Here is an 18,825-nt window from a genome sequence, read left to right on the forward strand (position 1 = left end):
TGAAATGAAGCGGCCTCCCCCAGTCGCAGATGGTTTGAGGGGGTTACAGGACATAATTCATCAGTGCTACTTCCACATTTATACATTGGAGTGGTTCCATGACATTTTCATATCATAATTGATTTTAACCTTATAGTTCCCCTCTTAACATTCCTTCTATGTCTTTAGAACGGTTTTCAAGTTTCTTTGCAACTTCTATGGCCCTTGCAATTTCAAAACAATTCTGGCTAATCTTTTTAGTTACCTTCTTCCCTCCTGATTTCCTCCATCTGCCTTTTCACCAGACTGACCCTAATGCCCTTTGACCTAATTCCTCTGACTGATTGAAAGGAAGGCTCAACATGGCTTTTAATAATTAAATATTACTAAAACAAATTATTTCCAGAATTACATTTCAAAGCCCAAGTAAAGAGAGATAACTAGGTCACATGTTAACTTCCTACTTGTCAATCAATTTTGGCAGACCATATATCAGGAATTACATTGGTCATATTTTACATGTGTCAATGAGAACACATGCAACAGTCCAGTCCACTTCTTTGAACCCTCTTAACTATCAGCTACAAACCAACGTGGCATAAGGGACATAATTGTGGCTTTAATGCCTTCTTAAAAGCCCTTTCCAATTTTGTGCTTAGGATCCCAAGCAAATTCTACTCATCCACTGGCACTCGAGGCGATTTACTGGATAGGCTTACAATATTACGACTACAGGTTGAGAAAAACAAGTCGTGCCTGCCTTAGTAGAACTCCCTTTGTCTTCAGCTTGCCAACCATTTTTGTTTCTAAGAACCTGGTGTTAACTCTTCAGATTTCCTGGAATTCAATCATGTGCTTTGAAGATACTTTGGACGCGATTCTCCGGCATAGGTTCTGAGTGGGGATTGCCGCGAGCTTCCCTGCACTCAGCCCAGCGAGGCCGGCAACGCTATTCAACGGTAATTGATCCACTTAACGAAGCCTCATGGGTTTCTCGCCGGGCATGAATGGTCACCAGTTGATTCGCTGGTACCGCGCTCGCCAGCCCCCCGCTAACAAGGTCAAGCAGAACTTAAGCTGCACTTGCTCAGCCAACCCCAGCCAGCTCGCAACAATGGCATCAAGGAGACCAGCCCCAAGATTCGGTTATGCGGATCTGGGGAGTCGCCTGGACGCTGTGGAGGCCAGGAGGGATGTCCTGTTCCCCGAGGGTCCCGGAGGGTGAGCCCTAGGGTTAGCCAGTGCTGCCTGGGATGAGGTGGCGGCAGCTTTGAGCACGGGGGGGCGGGACCAAAGGACTGGCCTCCATGCCGAAAAAGGGACAACGGCCTACACTGGGCAGCACGGGTGAGTAGACACCAACAGCTCCCCTCCCCAAGGGAGTTTCGATCCCCCCAAACTCTCCATGCGAACCCCAACCCTCCCTCCACCTCCTTCCCCCTTCAAACACCCCAAATCCTATCTTCACACTGTAGCGCACAAAGACTCACGAGAGACAAATGGAGATGAAGTCGATGAGGCTTTATTAAGCGTGACTTGTTCCCCACAGTTCAGTAACAGACTGCGGGGGAGAACTCCTGGTTCTTATACTCCGCCTTCAGGGCGGAGCTAGAGGTCAACAGCCAACCAGGACCCGGGATCTGTCAGCCAATGACATCACGGCTTCACAGTCCCACATGACCCCTAATGCATACTACCACACACACCACCCCTCCCACCACAGTGAACCATGCGTGTGGCTTACGGTGTCTCTCTCCCCTGTGTCTCCTCAGGAAAAGCTCACCCATAATCATCGGGAGAGGGCCCAGACTGGCGGAGCGGTGTCTGACTTAAGAATCCTCACCTCCTTCCAGGAGCAGGCCCTGAAGGTGACTTGGGTGGCTGAGAACAGAGCGGTCACCCACGGGGATGCTGGCGAACGTCGCAGAGGTGAGGAAGCACCAGGATCCACCCGAAGGATCTGTCAAACATGAGTAGTGATTGCCTTAATGACTGACCCATCCCTCACACTGGCCACATGTCCATTCTCCCACAGGTCCTCCAGCCGACAGTGCCGGCCCATCCTGGGCAGCAGCCTCTCCTGCCTCCCATGATCCACCTCGGAGGAGAGCTCCGAGGATTCCACTGTTACAGTTGCGCCACAGCTGTCATCCCCACACTCCCTCAGCGCAGACACACACACCTCAACGGGACATGTTAGTGGACAGGCTTCGTGGGCACAATCTGGTGAGCACCACACTGCTGCTGATGTACATCAGGTGGAGGGAGGAAATTCCAGGCGAGACAGAAGTTGGAGGTTTGCTGGATCCCAGGATACAACTGAGTCCCAGTCTAATGCTAAGCCTCTGGAACAGAGTTACCCGGAGCTGTTGTAGACAATAGGGACCAACGTGGGCGTTCAGACGGGAGGATCATCATTATACCAGCAGATTCATAGCCGCTTGGAAGAGTCCCAGAGGCTTCGGGCGCAGAAGATGTCGCCGGCAATGCGTGGCACCGAGGCCAACACTGCTAGGACGGTGACCGCAGTGGAGAGCCTGGTGCACGGCGTCAGAGCCATTAGTGAAGTTGTCCAAGGCGTTGTGCAGTCGAAAACGGCTATGGCTGAGGGACTCGGCAGAATGTCTGCCTCGCTGTGGGATGTCACCCAGTACCAGGCCGACCTTGATGAAGTTCTGCGGGACATGTCCCGCTCTCAGACGGGCATCGCCGAGGCACTGCGGAGCTTGTCCCAGTCGCAGGTGGGCATGGCTGAGCCGCTGCGGAGCATGTCCCAGTCACTGAGGAGCATCATCAAGGGCGTCGACACCATGGTGCAGACAACGGCGAACCGCCAAGGCTGGCAGAGCCAGATGATGCAGGGGCTGCCGGGGCTCGAACCAGCTGCCCCTCCATCCCAAGGTGAACCCCAGGGCCCTATGGGCGCTGAGCGGGGGGAGCTGGGTGCCAATCCGGACCCGTCCCATGGAGTGGCGACGGTGGCCACCAGTTCCCCCAAGTTCCACCCCTCTGATGAGGCCGTGTGTCGAAGTAAGCACACAGGATAGGGCGCAAGGCTGTGCATGTGCCTCCAGCCTCAAAGCCCCCAGAGAATGCCTGTCAAGGGCATCAAAAGCCACCAGATGAAATAAGCAACTGGCTGCCTCCACCTCTGATGGCACTTAGATGTAGTGGTAGCATGTGGGAGTGGTACCCACCCCATGCAAAGGGTCCCGCACCCCCAGCTGAGGTCTCCAACCCCTCACCGAACACAGGGACAGCAATCCCAGCACCCCCGTGCTCTTTGCTTGTGAGCAAAGATGGCTACTCACCTCCTCGGCTCCCCCCAGAAGCCCTTCCGCCAGGTTCACATTTTTCCACCTCTGATGGCACTTAGATGTAGTGGTAGAACTAGGAGGACCAAACACATTGAGGATCATTGAGGGCACCGGAGGAGGGGTGGAGGGAGTGGGGGTAGGTAAGGGGTGGGGGATGGGTGTTGGAGGGTGGCACCATTGGGGAGAGTGGGGGCATATTATATATTAAACACCCTTGTGCAACCATTATGACACCGCTGTCACTTTCTTCTGCAATGCGGGTCGATCTCCGAACCCTTGGCTCATCTCTCCAGGCATCTTCCCCACCTCATGGCACCCACCAACCCTCCGGCCGTGGACATGTCCCCGGAGCTGTGTCCCATTCCCTGGGTGTTTGGATGTTGGCTGTTGCCTGTGTGGTGTTGCCTCCCGCAGTGTTCAAGCACAGTGTCCAGGCGTGATTGGGGTGCTAGGCAATGACTCCCACATGCTACACAGCCTGCTCACCAATGGGAATCCACTTGGGATGTGTGAAGTGCTCACTTAACCATGATTGTCAATCCCCTATTAGCAATAGCCTTCAGCCACAAGGCCAGAGGCCTCGATAGTTGGTGGGGGTTATGAGTGGTCAGTGGGGCAGATGGGCAGGGACAGACGTTGCCCCCAGAACGGATACACATGATGCAGGGGTTGGTGCTGCAAGCAGTTGCCACCCCCATGCCACCACCCCTCCTCCTTTGGCGGCCCACCCCATGCAAAGGGTCCCGCACCCCCAGCTGAGGTCTCCAACCCCTCACCGAACACAGGGACAGCAATCCCAGCACCCCCGTGCTCTTTGCTTGTGAGCAAAGATGGCTACTCACCTCCTCGGCTCCCCCCAGAAGCCCTTCCGCCAGGTTCACATTTTTCAATAGGAGTACTAATTGGCGCCAGCGTGACTGCTTGTTGGGGAGGCCGCTGAATGACAGGTGGCCGTTGGATATGGAGTGGCTCTCCTTAATTGTATGGAAATCATAGAGTCATAGAATTTACAGTGCTGAAGGAGGCCATTCGGCCCATCGAGCCTGCACCGGCTCTTGGAAAGAGCACCCTACCCAAACCCACACCACCACCCTATCCCCATTACCCAGTAACCCCACCCAACACTAAGGGCAATTTTAGACACTAAGGGCAATTTAGCATGGCCAATCCACCTAACCTGCACATCTTTGGTCTGTGGGAGGAAACCGGAGCACCCGGAGGAAACCCACGCACACACGGGGAGAACGTGCAGACTCCCCACAGACAGTGACCCAAGCCGGGAATCGAACCTGGGACCCTGGAGCTGTGAGGCAATTGTGCTAACCACTATGCTACTGTGCTGCCCAAATACGGCTTCAATGGTGAGAACTGGTTTCTCGCCTTGCTTCAAGTTCGCCTATGGGCGTGGGTCAGTTGCATCGCAAACTGTTTGCCGCCTGGCGCGGTTCTCGTTTTTGGGCTCTCCCCCTAATCACCGGCCTCGTTTCACTTGAGTGAGAGCGTAACAAGGCCGGAGAATCGCGCCCTTTCTTACAGATTCTCTCAAGTGACACTTTTAAGATACAGCATGAAAAACATGATAAGCATATGGGATGCAAGAATTCTTGTTTAGATTGTTGAGAAAGTGGAAGGTAGTCTACAAAGAAATTAAATCGGAATCCCTGTTAAAATGATCAAAATTAATATATGAAAAAAGGATGATTTGAAAAGCACCCTTTTCTCAAGCTGAAATCATTGGTCTGTATAGTATTTCTATCAGCTTGACAAATGTTGTTGAGGTTGCTGTTGTAAAATAAGAACAGATCTGAATGTTTGCAGCTAATACTACTGTTAAATAGTCGTCTGCATTTCTTGTGATTCAGGATAAAAATGATTGTAGGGACAATATTGGGGGAAACCCATTGATGCAAGTAATGATGCTTCACCTATTTTAGCATTACAACTGACCTGCCTGAGACTGTAAAGAGGACATCGAAAGTATCTGTCTTGTGGTCGCCTCATCAAAAAATAAACGGATGAAGATCATTTATAATAAAGTCAAGAACTTTCCTTGTTGTGTGGTTAATACATGGTGCCTGTTGCAGTATATCTAGTAGAAATATATGACCCAGCTTTGGTTTTAAGTATTCAGTTCAGAGCAGTTCTAACCAAAACTAAATCAATGGATATAATTGTCACTTTGGGTAACAGTGTAAAATCCATAATATAAATTCAGCCACATATTTCTCCTGAATATCATTAAACTGAACTCATATAATGAGCAGCTGAATGACTTAAACCATTTTACAATAGTAACCAAAATTCAATTATCCTTTTTTTTAACATTTTATCTTTTCTTTTGGAATAAACTGAGCAATAAAGTTCGAAAATATAAATATACAAGAAAATCATGAACAAAAACAAGTTATTAATTGAACTGACCTTGCTCCATCCAACTGACAGGGTGTAATTCATACTGCCATATAATCTCATCTGGAAAACAAGGGCGGGATTCTCCCCTACCCGGCGGGGCGGGAGGTCCCAGCACCGAGGAGTGGTGTGAACCAGCCCCGGAGTGGTTTGCTCCCCGCCGGCAGGCGGGAAAGGGGCTTGGTGCCACGCCAACTGGCGCCGAAGGGCCTCCACTGGCCGGCGCGAGGTGGCGCATGCGCGGGAACGCCAGCGTGTGCTGGTGTCATCCCCGCACATGCGCAGAGGGCTTTGTTTCCGCACCGGCAATGGCGGACCGGTACAGCCTCCGGTGCGGAAGAATAGAGTGCCCCCACGGCACAGGCCCGCCCGCGGATCGGTGGGCCCCGATCGCGGGCCAGGACACCGTGGGGGCACCTCCCGGGGCCAGATCCCCCCACACCCGGCAAAGAACCCCGGAGGCCGCCCGCGCCGCCCGCGCCGCCAGGTCCCGCCAGTAAGGATCTACTCCAATTTATGCCGGCGGGACTGGCAAAAAACGGGCGGGACTTCGACCCATCGCGGGCCGGAGAACTCGGGCAGCCCCGGGACCCATTGAGTCGCGCCGGTCCCCGCCATTCTCCGAGGCGGGTGGCGTGATTCACGCCCGGGAGATTTTGGGGGGCCGGAGAATTCGGAGGAAGGCGGGGGCGGGATTCACGCCGACCCCCGGCGATTTTCCGACCTGACGGGGGGGTCAGAGAATCTCGTCCCAGTATTTACTGTGTACAATCTCTCTCCGACATCAGAGAAAAATTAAACAGGATGGAAAGGCATTTTATGTTCAAAATATTTCCCATTTTATAGAGGAAAATCATGGAATTGATTTTCCATAACGTTCAGGGAAATTTCAACGTAATGTGCCCTTGTAACCCAACTGAATGTTCTGGGGTCAGATCTAATTATATATTTTAAAATAGCTCTCGGCAAGTAAATTACCACTCACATGGAGCTCACTGATTTGGGGCAGAATATGTGGCATGATAGCACCTATTTAAAGGGATGTAGTAGCTGAGTAAAGGTCACTTAAAAGACAAATCAATTTTGTTGGCCACTCAGATTTTTTTTTTCAGTTTTGGTTTAAATTCAGAATGGAGCTCCCAGATTTTCAGATACTGTGGCATCTTAAGTGGAATGGGGTTTGGATGTTGGCATGGTTGGATGGGGAACAGTTGCCAAGCTGTGATTTTCCCTGAAGTGGCCAGTTAGTGGTCAGAGGGAGGGCTCACCATCCAATTCAGGATAGCAGGCAGGTTCACGGAGCTGGAGGATCAATGGGAGATCCTCCAGCACTAAAGGAGCTGAAGTGGAAGAGAAGGCACCCCAAGATAGAGATACCCTCTCTCCAACTTCTTAAATTAACAATGGCTTCAGCAGCTGTGCTACCATTATTGGAGTGTGCAGGGGGATCCCTCCATAGGGTGGCCTGAAGCTGTAGCTGAAGCCAGCCAGTGAAGGAGGGAAGGACAGACAGTGAAGGAAGACCTCTGTGGTGATTGTCCCCTCAGCAGAGTAAGGGTCACATGATTAACCAATCAGGACTCAGAGTGTGAAATCACCCACTGTGAGAGAGGCTTCTAGGCAGAGAGACATTTTGGGAGTAAGCTACAATCATGAGGCTGCTGTACAATTCTTATTAATAAATACCTTTTGTGTTCACGAATGAAGTCTGTGGAAGTGAATCTTCATATCTGGCGACAAGGATAAATTATTCCGACACTGCACCTGGCCCGACACCTGTGAGTATTCTGTTTTGATCAAAGTCTAAGAAAAATAAAGTACTCACCAGATGCCTCTCTTTGGTCAAATAGACCCATTTGACTCTTCCACGAAGGACTGGACACAATACGCCAATGCCATGGGTTTTATTTCCAAGCAAACGGAATAGGTGGGGAGGTGAAATGCAAAGCAATTCTCCTAAGTGTTTGTGGTACTCAGACCTTTAATCTTATTTGCAGATTTACAGCCCCAAGTGCGCCCGACTCCAAATCATTTAGTGAGCTTGTGGATTTAGTGAAGGCTCAATTGCAACCTCAACCATCAGCCATACTCCAAAGATTCAAATTTAATTTGAGGGTGAGGCTCCCCGGAAAATTACATTGCTCAATGAAGCAATTCCTGGATTATTGTGATTATGGAGCCACCTAAACAACATGTTATGGTATAGGTTCGTCTGTGGCGTGAACAATGATGCTATTCAACACAGATTTCTTGCAGAGGTCGCCATCAATTTTAAACAAGCAATGGCGATAACATGGCCATGGAAAGTGCTGAAAAGGGTTCACAAGAGCTGCAGAGTGCATAAAATGGTGCCATTCACCAGTTAGGGCAGGAACCTGCTGCCAGCCATGGCGCCAAATTTGCCAAAGCAGCCGCAAAGAGGGAAACTATTTCAGCCACCAACAAAACGGAAAGGTACAAATAGGCAATCAGTCAGTAATGCTTAAAGGGGAATGTTATCGATGTGGAGGTAACTACACTCCTGAATCATGTTGGTTTAAGGAGGCTGAGTGTTTTCATTGTCATAAGAGAGGGCATTTGATAAAGCTGTGCAGAGCCACGTCAAGATCACCAAGTAATCGATCAACCGAGATGCTAAAAGTATACAACGTGTAAGAGCCTAGCACCAGTAATTCTGGTATTCACTCGCTGTTTAATCTAAAAACAGGCAAATTAGACCCTATTACTGTAATGCTCCGGGTATATGGGAAGCCTCTTAATATGGAAATGAATACAGGGTCAGCAGCCACCGTGATGTAATTTGAGTACCTAAAAGAGGGAGTCCAACCATTGAGATTGAAGAGCACTTGTGCCAAGTTGAAGACTTATACCGAAGAAGCAATAAAAATAAAAGGCACCACAATGGTACATATAAGCTATGGACAACATTTCCCAGCTCCAAGTGATAACAGCAACAGTTGAATGACCAAGCCTTCTCGGCCATGAATGCTTTAAAGAACTCAAATTGAATTGGGCCGAGATTTTTCAAATGCGGAAAGGGGGACTGCTCGAACTGAGAAGAAAATACGTCTCCTGTGATGAATTAGGCAAAGTCAAATGGCAACAAACTAAGAATTATGTGGATCCAGAGGAAACTCCCGATTCTTTCAGGCAATACCAGTACCATATGCCTTATGAGAGAAAGTGGATACTGAGTTAAACAGTTTGGAAAAACAAGGCATTATCCAACCAGTTAGGTTCTCAGAATGGGCAGTACCTATAGTCCCCGTATTGAAACCGGACAATTCCATCCATATTTGCAGCAATTATTAGCTAACAGTTAATCAGGCTACCAAGCTGGATAAATATCCAATCCTGAGAACTGAAGACCTGTATGCAAAGCTGGCAGGAGGTCAGTCTTACACAATGCTGGATATGAGTCACCATACCAACAACTCAAATTAGATTACGCTTCCTAGGCGTATGTCACGATAAACACACACAAAGGCCTATTCCAGTACACGCACCTACATTTTGGCGTGTCTTCGGCATGTACAATATTCCAAAGGATAATTGAGAGTCTGCAGCAGGGGTTACCATGGGTTGTATCCCTTGATGATGTCCTTATAACTGGAGTGACAGAGGTCGAGGATCTAGCATACTTAGGGAGATGTTAAAGAGATTTCAGGAGGTGCTCAAAAAAGAGAAGTGCACCTTTCAAGCCACTGAGGTGACACACCTGGGGTACTGAGTAGATGCACAAGGATTACATCTTGTGGAAGACAAGGTCAGGGTGATAAAGGAGGTGCCTGCACCAACAAACACAACTGAACTCAAACAGTTTTGGGGGATGGTAAACTACTGTGGATGTATTTTACCAAGCTTGTCGATGATATTGGCCCCCTTGCATATTCTGCTTAATAAACAGCATTATTGGTCTAAGAGTGCACCCCAGCAGAAAGTTTTCAACAGAGTAAAGCAATTGCTGCATTCCTCAAACTTGTTGGTACACTTCAACCCATCCGAAGAACTGATATTGCCCAGCAACGCCTGTCCAAATGGTGTTGGTGCGGTGTTGGCCCAAGAGATAGAGGACAGCTCTGAAAGGCTGATAGGGTATGTGTCAAGAATCCTCTTAGAGGCCAAAAGAGATGACTCACAAATCAAGAAGGAAAGACTGTCAATAGTCTTTGGTGTCAAGAAATTCCACCAGTACGTACATGGTAGACACTCACCATTTCTGAACCACAAACCACTCTTAGGTTTCTGTAAAGAGGACAGGCTATCCCGCCGATTGGCTCAGCAAGAATTCAATGATGGATGTCAATTCTGTCTGCCTATTAATATATTTTCAAGCACCGATCTGGAGCACACATAGCGAATGAGGATGCTCTTAGCTGTCTACCTTTGCAAGAAAATATCACCTGTATTCCAGGACTACAAAAAAATCATCATGGCATTAAATCTTTTAGACACATTGCCAATCTTGGCGAAGAAGATCAAGAACTGGATCAATCGAAATCCACTTCTGTCAAAGCGAGAGACAAACTATTTATAGGATGGGTAAATGAGCCACTTTCCGAGGAAATGAAACCATTCTTTGCCCGTAAGACTGAATTGAGTTGTCAGGATGGCATCAAACTCTGGGGAGCAAGAGTAGCTATTCCTCTATCAGGCAGAGAGCTGCTCCTAACTGAATTACACTGGGCTCATCCTGGCATCTCTAAGATGAAGATGCTTTCCAGGAGTGACTTTTGTGGCCTGGTATTGATGCTGATATCGAGAAGCTAGTCAAGCATTGGCAACAGTGTCAACTGCAACATACATTGCCTGTTATAAACCCGCTGCACCCTTGGGACTGGCCTGGGTTCAAATCCATATCAATTCTGTTGGTCCATTCCTTGGAACAATGTTTTTATTGTAATTGATGCATACCCTATGTCGACAGACATTTTTGGGGTGATGTCACCTATATCAAATGCTACCATCGAAAGAATGCGGCACTGCTGTGTGAATAATGTAGAAATTTCATATGTACAATGTAGTATCTATATCTGGTGCAGTAATGGTTTAATTATTGGATGGGAGCTGACCAGCAGCTTCTGCAAAAGGCTGCCAGGTTAAGCAGTAATCTGAAGCAGACAAGTATCTGCAGATTGTTTCCTGACTGTTTTCAAACTGGAGGCCTGTGACCAGTGGTGTGCCTCAGGGATCGGTGCTGGGTCCACTGTTATTTGTGATTTATATTAATGATTTGGATGAGAATTTAGGAGGCATGGTTAGTAAGTTTGCAGATGACACCAAGATTGGTGGCATAGTGGATAGTGAAGAAGGTTATCTAGGATTGCAACGGGATCTTGATCAATTAGGCCAGTGGGCCGACGAATGGCAGATGGAGTTTAATTTAGATAAATGTGAGGTGATGCATTTTGGCAGATCGAATCAGGCCAGGACCTACTCAGTTAATGGTATGGCGTTGGGGAGAGTTATAGAACAAAGAGATCTAGGAGTACAGGTTCATAGCTCCTTGAAGGTGGAGTCGCAGGTGGACAGGGTGGTGAAGAAGGCATTCGGCATGCTTGGTTTCATTGGTCAGAACATTGAATATAGGAGTTGGGACGTCTTGTTGAAGTTGTACAAGACATTGGTACGGCCACACTTGGAATACTGTGTGCAGTTCTGGTCACCCTATTATAGAAAGGATATTATTAAACTAGAAAGAGTGCAGAAAAGATTTACTAGGATGTTGCCGAGACTTGATGGTTTGAGTTATAAGGAGAGGCTGGATAGACTGGGACTTTTTTCCCTGGAGCGTAGGAGGCTTAGGGGTGATCTTATAGAGGTCTATAAAATAATGAGGGGCATAGATAAGGTAGATAGTCAACATCTTTTCCCAAAGGTAGGGGAGTCTAAAACTAGAGGGCATAGGTTTAAGGTGAGAGGGGAGAGATTCAGAAGGGCCCAGAGGGGCAATTTCTTCACTCAGAGGGTAGTGAGTGTCTGGAATGGGCTGCCAGAGGTAGTAGTAGAAGCGGGTACAATTGTGTCTTTCAAAAAGCATTTAGATGGTTACATGGGTAAGATGGGTATAGAGGGTTATGGGCCAAGTGCGGGCAACTGGGACTAGCTTTAATGGTAAAAAACTGGGCGGCATGGACTGGTTGGGCCGAAGGGCCTGTTTCCATGCTGTAAACGTCTATGATTCTATGACTGGATCTCTCTCTCTCCAAGCAATCTTTTAAAATAAACTATTCAAGTGTACAGCAGGTAATCCTGTGCTTTCTAACTCTATTTAAAAGTCGTTTTGACCTGCGATGGGTTTTACTTGATTGGAGATAAAGGTATCATTTAGAAGTTAAAGTGGTTCCTTTTATTGTTAAGCATTGGTTAACTGGTAATTGTAAGCTATATTTCTCTGATCTTATGATCTTAAATATAATACTATGTTAATATTAAGGTTTATTTTAATATACCATATCCCTGTTTTTGTGTGGAAACACTCCTGCAGCCAAGTATCCTTTCCTCACAGTTTTACAAATTTAAGAAAAGTATTGGGGTTCCTGTCCGGTAACCTAGCAAATGTTGGGGTCTGGTCTGCGATCGTAATAGCTTTTCAACACATAGATTATCTGAAGTCATGGTATCAGACAATGGAACCGTATTCACAAGTGCTGAGTTATAAAACTACACCGTTCTCAACGGTATTAAACACATTAGAAGTGTACCTTACTACCCAGCATACAACAGGCGAGCCGAGAGAGCTGTCCAAACTTTCAAGTCGGGCTGAAAGAAACTGTCTGGAGGAACCTTGGAAACCAAAAGCTCACAATTTCCCCTTAACTATTGTGCCGCTTCACATGCAACAATAGGAGTTCCATCAGCAGAGCTGCCAATGAAAAGTCATCTCAGAACGAGACTGAGACTCATGTGTCCAAATTTTCCAGGGAGGGTCGAAGTCAGCCAAATTAATCAGAAAACAAGCCTTGATTCAGAGTACAGCACGGTCATTTATGGTAAATGAAGCCATATACATGATAGATTTCAGTAGTAGATCAAGTTGGATCCCTGGAATTATTGTCTCTAAGACCGGGTCCCTTTCATACCAAGTGGATGTGGAGGGACGGATCGTTCGTAAACATGTGGAGCACTTTATTATAACAATATTAGGCGGGAACTGAAGAACATAGATTGGGGGCGGATGTTTGAGGGCAAATCAACATCTGACATGTGGGAGGCTTTCAAGTGTCAGTTGAAAGGAATACAGGACCGGCATGTTCCTGTGAGGAAGAAAAATAAATACGGCAATTTTCGGGAACCTTGGATGACGAGTGATATTGTAGGCCTCGTCAAAAAGAAAAAGGAGGCATTTGTCAGGGCTAAAAGGCTGGGAACAGACGAAGCCTGTGTGGCATATAAGGAAAGTAGGAAGGAACTTAAGCAAGGAGTCAGGAGGGCTAGAAGGGATCATGAAAAGTCATTGGCAAATAGGGTTAAGGAAAATCCCAAGGCTTTTTACACGTACATAAAAAGCAAGAGGGTTGCCAGGGAAAGGGTTGGCCCACTGAAGGATAAGCAAGGGAATCTATGTGTGGAGCCAGAGGAAATGGGTGAGGTACTAAATGAATACTTTGCATCAGTATTCACCAAAGAGAAGGAATTGGTAGATGTTGAGTCTGGAGAAGGGGGTGTAGATAGCCTGGGTCACATTGTGATCCAAAAAGACGAGGTGTTGGGTGTCTTAAAAAATATTAAGGTAGATAAGTCCCCAGGGCCTGATGGGATCTACCCCAGAATACTGAAGGAGGCTGGAGAGGAAATTGCTGAGGCCTTGACAGAAATCTTTGGATCCTCGCTGTCTTCAGGGGATGTCCCGGAGGACTGGAGAATAGCCAATGTTGTTCCTCTGTTTAAGAAGGGTAGCAAGGATAATCCCGGGAACTACAGGCCGGTGAGCCTTACTTCAGTGGTAGGGAAATTACTGGAGAGAATTCTTCGAGACAGGATCTACTCCCATCTGGAAGCAAATGGACGTATTAGTGAGAGGCAGCACGGTTTTGTGAAGGGGAGGTCGTGTCTCACTAACTTGATAGAGTTTTTCGAGGAGGTCACTAAGATGATTGATGCAGGTAGGGCAGTAGATGTTGTATATATGGACTTCAGTAAGGCCTTTGACAAGGTCCCTCATGGTAGACTAGTACAAAAGGTGAAGTCACACGGGATCAGGGGTGAACTGGCAAGGTGGATACAGAACTGGCTAGGCCATAGAAGGCAGAGGGTAGCAATGGAGGGATGCTTTTCTAATTGGAGGGCTGTGACCAGTGGTGTTCCACAGGGATCAGTGCTGGGACCTTTGCTCTTTGTAGTATATATAAATGATTTGGAGGAAAATGTAACTGGTCTGATTAGTAAGTTTGCAGATGACACAAAGGTTGGTGGAATTGCGGATAGCGATGAGGACTGTCTGAGGATACAGCAGGATTTAGGTTGTCTGGAGACTTGGGCGGAGAGATGGCAGATGGAGTTTAATCCGGACAAATGTGAGGTAATGCATTTTGGAAGGGCTAATGCAGGTAGGGAATATACAGTGAATGGTAGAACCCTCAAGAGTATTGAAAGTCAAAGGGATCTAGGAGTACAGGTCCACAGGTCATTGAAAGGGGCAACACAGGTGGAGAAGGTAGTCAAGAAGGCATACGGCATGCTTGCCTTCATTGGCTGGGGCATTGAGTATAAGAATTGGCAAGTCATGTTGCAGCTGTATAGAACCTTAGTTAGGCCACACTTGGAGTATAGTGTTCAATTCTGGTCGCCACACTACCAGAAGGATGTGGAGGCTTTAGAGAGTGTGCAGAAGAGATTTACCAGAATGTTGCCTGGTATGGAGGGCATAAGCTATGAGGAGCGATTGAATAAACTCGGTTTGTTCTCACTGGAACGAAGGAGGTTGAGGGGCGACCTGATAGAGGTATACAAAATTATGAGGGGCATAGGCAGAGTGGATAGTCAGAGGCTTTTCCCCAGGGTAGAGGGGTCAATTACTAGGGGGCATAGGATTAAGGTGAGAGGGGCAAGGTTTAGAGTAGATGTACGAGGCAAGTTTTTTACGCAGAGGGTAGTGGGTGCCTGGGACTCACTACCGGAGGAGGTAGTGGAAGCAGGGACGATAGGGACATTTAAGGGGCATCTCGACAAATATATGAATAGGATGGGAATAGAAGGATACGGACCTAGGAAGTGTAGAAGATTGTAGTTTCGTCGGGCCGTATGGTCGGCACGGGCTTGGAGGGCCGTAGGGCCTGTTCCTGTGCTGTACATTTCTTTGTTCTTTGAGGAGTAGAGAGACGCTCCAGCAGTCAATGTTGCCATCAAGAAACATTTTTGAAATCTCTAAAGTGGTGCACGTGAAACTGGAATCTCTAAAGTGGTGCATGTGAAACTGGACCCGGGCCCTCGGGAGGCCATATTCGGGGTGTAGGATCAGCCGGGGTTGGAAATGGGCGCGGAGGCAGATGTTGTAGCCTTCGCGTTGTTGATCGCCTGAAGGCGGATTCTGTTAGGGTGGAGATCGACCTCTCCACCCTGTGCCCTGGCGTAGCAGGGGGACCTGCTGGAATTCTTGACACTTGAAAAGGTCAAATTTGAACTGAGGGGAAGTATGGGGGGGTTCTACAATTCATGGGCGTTATTTATACTGCACTTTTGACAATTGGATCACATCGAACATAAGGGGGGGCGGGGCTGGGAGGGGTGGGGGAGGGGAACTGTATGTGTTAATGGTGACTATGGGTGATTCCTGATTCCTTTTTGCCATTTGTTTATGTTAACATGTGGGCTAATGTTTGGGGGTTTGGTGGGAGGATGGGATTGTTGTTATTGATATGGAGATTGACAATACATTTGTTACTGATTATTGTTTATTGTTGGGTGTAAATTTGGCAGAAAATGTAACAAAGGAGAATAAAAAATATTTTTATTAAAAAAAAGAAACATTTTCGAGCCCATGAGCACAAAAGTACCTGATTGAAATGTTATCAACATAACTGATGTCTCCGTGGAAACAAACGGTGATGAATTGCATGTACCAGAGGAGGTACCCGTTATTGCAGTTCCTGTTAACGTCGATCCTGTGGAGGCATCTCAGACGACAGAATCATGCCGCTCAAAGACTCGATTCATAATTGTCTGACTCATGTATGTAATGTTTTGTTAGTATTTCGGACTGAGTGAATTAGTTATTGAAGATTGTGTAAAGGACTTAAAGGGGGAGGAATGTGTTGATTGTCCCTTTAAGGGTAACACAGCAGAGTTAGGGTCACATGGCCTGGGTGACCAATCGGGCATCAGAGTGTGGAACTACCCCGTGGTGAGAGAGGCACCTTGACAAAGAGACATTCTGGGAGCTAGCTACAGCCATGAGGCTGCTGTAAATGTTTTATTAATAAATACCTTTTGTGTTCATTGATGACGTCTCAAAGGTTGCCTGCAGTGCTGGTCTCCAGGTCTGCCGCTGTTGCACTGTTTCGCTGTTGCCTCCAGGGATCTGGAGGCCAACTAGAAAATTCAGTTGTCCTCCAACAGTAGTACCTAATAGGCTTTTAAATGTGGTTCAGTTGGCTACCCTCTCCTTGCATATTTGCATCTACAAATTTTGAAATTGTGCTTCCAATTTCAGAGTCCAAACTGTTTATATAAATTCTGAACAACAGTTGACCCAGCAATGATCCTGAAGGAATGCCATTTCCCACCTTTTGCTCATCTAAATAACAACCTTCAACCCCCACTCCCTGCTTTCTGTTTTGCAGCCAGCTTGCTATCCTTTTTGCTACATGCCCTGAATCCACATATTCTGAACTTGGTCATGACTCTATTGTGTTGCACTTTATCATAGGCATTGCAAAATCCAAACAATTACATCAATTGCATTATTCGACCTACTCTTTGTTACTTTTTCAAATATTTTAAAAAGTTTGCTGAAGCCTGTGCTAATTATTTCTTATTATATCTTGTTACCAGATATTTTTCTATTAAATCCTTGAGTAAGGATTCCATTTCTTTCCAAACACTGACTATTGTTCTATTGTTCCATTGTCCTCTGGACTTGTTTCTTCTTCATTTGTAAATATAGGATTCGCACTAGTCGTCCATCTGTCCTCTGAAACTGTTCCTTTAATGTGTTGGAACTTCTGCTGTCTCTTCCCTCACTTATTTTACAATAAAAATGCATCAAAGACTGGGCCACATGCTCCATATCCTTGCTATCAATTTTACTCGAATTACTGGCCAACATCTCAGGTTAAATCAGATGGTTCACAACCTCAGCATTCTATTTTACCCAGAGAGTTTCCAGCTCATATGATCACAAAGAGCGCCTACTTCCACCTTGGTAAGGACCTGTCTCTGCCCCTTCCTCAGCCTCTATGCTATCCTTCCATGCCTTTTTCACTACCAGACACAATTATGCTCTCCTGGCTATTTTCTTGAGCTCCACGCTCCATAAATTTCAACTCATCCAAAACTCTGTTGTCAGTGTCCAATCCCTCACTATGTCTCTCTCACTCATCATTGCTATGCTTACTGATGTAGATTTGCCCCGGAACCACCAACAGCCTTTTAAAAAATATATTTTTATTCTCCATTTTCACATTTTCTTCAGAATTTACACCCCACCAACAAACAGTAAACGGTAACGAATACAATGTCAATCCCCTTATTAACAACCACGATCCCATCCTCCCACCACCCCAAACAACGGCCCACCTGACAATATAAGCATCAAATCAAACAAACCCTCCCAAGGTGGGAAAAGAAAGGAAAAAAGAAAAATGAATCAGGAATCGCCCCTGGTCACCGTTGACACATAGAGTCCACCCCCCAACCCACCCCCCAAATATTCAATGCCATCCAATCCCCGAAAGAGCACCGTGAATGACATCCATGAATTGTAGATACCCCCCACCCCCCTTCCCAGACTCCTCCTCTCCACTTCCTCTTGTAAATTCCTCCCCCCAACCTCGGTTCCAACCCCCAATTTTTCACCCCGGCTAGACTCACCGAAACCTGTTCTACCAGGCTCCCTACCACACCCAAGCCCCAAAGAACCATCATTGCAAAGGAAAGTCCCATCTCTTCCCTTGTCCAAATATATACAGCGTTTACTCATTTAGTACATACACCAACATGCAGTGAAAAAATAAAGTTACATGAGGCTACATCGGTACACGACCATTTCTCAATTCTGCCACAGTCCTTCTGCCTTCGCAAACTCCTCCGCTGCTTCCACCGTCCCAAAATAAAAGTCCTGTGATTTGTAGGTCACTCTCAACTTAGCTGGATATACTATGCCGCACTGCACCTTGCTGATGTACAGTGCCTTCTTCACCCGGCTGAAGGCAGCCCGCCTCCTCGCTAGCTCCATCGTAAAGTCCTGGTATATACGTATACCAGCTCCAGCCCACTGCACCTCCCGCTTCTGCTTTGCCCAGCACAAGACTTTCTCCTTCATGCTATACCTACGGAAACACAGAGTTACTACGCTTGGCGGCTCACTCGCCTTTGGTATAGGCCTCCACCACCGATGAGCCCGATCCAGTTCATATCGGGAGGGATTGTCCCCCTCCCCCAATAGCTTCGCCAACATCATGGCAAAATACTCCGTTGGCCTCGGGCCTTCCACCCCTTCGGGCATCCATCAATCCTCAGATTCTGTCACCTGGATCAGTTTTCCAGGTCTTCCATTTTGGCTCGCAGACCCTTGTTGGTCTCTATCACCCTCCACAACTCCTTCCCCATCAAGCTAAGTTGATCACTGTGCTGCGATAATGCCTCTTCCACTTCCTTCAGTGTCTCAACCTGCTCCCGCACCTCCACCACTGCGCTTGATTCCGCCGCCCTCGCTGGGGCAATCGCTTCCTCCACCAGCACTTTCAATACCGCTCCCGTCTCCTTCTTCATCGCTTCCATGTGCTTTGTGAACTGTTCTTTAAGTTCCACAGCCATCACCTTGGTAATTTCTTCTGCTGTGAGCGATGCGGCATCCTCTGGTGCTCCAGCCTCCGCTTTCCTTACAGTTCCTGCGCAGACTTTACAACTCACCGGCGGACTTTCGTTAACCCCTTTTTTCACAGCCGTTTTTCTCCCAAAC

This window comes from Scyliorhinus torazame, chromosome 18 (genome assembly GCF_047496885.1).
Source record: "Scyliorhinus torazame isolate Kashiwa2021f chromosome 18, sScyTor2.1, whole genome shotgun sequence".
Taxonomy (NCBI): domain Eukaryota; kingdom Metazoa; phylum Chordata; class Chondrichthyes; order Carcharhiniformes; family Scyliorhinidae; genus Scyliorhinus; species Scyliorhinus torazame.